The sequence below is a fragment of the Morone saxatilis genome, unplaced genomic scaffold (genome assembly GCF_004916995.1).
Source record: "Morone saxatilis isolate NCDOM2014 unplaced genomic scaffold, NCSU_SB_2.0 Contig11, whole genome shotgun sequence".
Lineage (NCBI taxonomy): Eukaryota > Metazoa > Chordata > Actinopteri > Moronidae > Morone > Morone saxatilis.
In genome coordinates, this window is record NW_023339663.1 from 8,957,123 (window position 1) to 8,957,973 (window position 851).

An 851-nucleotide genomic window follows, 5' to 3' on the forward strand; every position below is an offset into this window, starting at 1 on the left:
AAGGGCTCAGGGCTAGACTCAAACCTGGGCCGCTGCGATAAGGACTTGATATGTGGTATGTGCTCTACCTGGTAAGCTACTGGGGCACCCTGCCCCCAGACACTCTCGTTTGAAAGAAAGCTTTGAAATTTGTCTTCACGTTAATGTTAGTATAGGCCTCTGGAACCCAAGTATAGGGAGGATGGGGGGTAGATGGGATATAGGGGTGCAGGGGGAGGGAGGTGGGTGGGCAAATTGACACCACTTGTAAAAACACCGCCACCACACAATCTGACACACACAACTGCACATAATTTCACACATATACTAACACATAGAAAATCTCTATTTCTATCTCTAGAAATATCTCAGCAAATATCGGATAGATTACCATGAAATTCTGTACAGATATGCATGAACCCCAGAGGATGAAGTCTGCTAACTTTGTTGATATAATACAGATATTCTGGGTCTGTAGAGGATACATTCTCTTGAGTTTAGTGACCCCCTGACTTCTAATCTTGTGCCATCATCAGGTCAGAATTTCGATTTGTCCAATACTTGATTTATTGATTTACTAAATACCTGCAAAATGACATTTCCATCAGCCTCAGCTTCAGACAGTGAAATGGATAAAAAGTACTCAGTCAGCATCATCATATTAGCACTGTAAGCATGTTAGCACTGCTGTACCTTAAGTGTAGTCTCGCATAGCCACTAGGCTGTCAACTCAAAGTGTTGTGATTATAAACCATTAAATGTTGTCTAAATACAAGAGTATTATTTTTAGGAAGAAGAAGATATATACTTTATATCTATATACTATATATATATAGTTTTGGCAAACTTTGGCATTTTGCTTTATTTTGACA

General features: G+C 39.6%; 1 protein-coding gene across 2 annotated transcripts in view; it reads left to right on the forward strand.

Moving 5' to 3' along the window:
• The window catches only part of pla2r1 (phospholipase A2 receptor 1), a 25,093-nt gene that overhangs the window by 6,604 nt on the left and 17,638 nt on the right, over positions 1–851 (forward strand). The window lies entirely within an intron of this gene.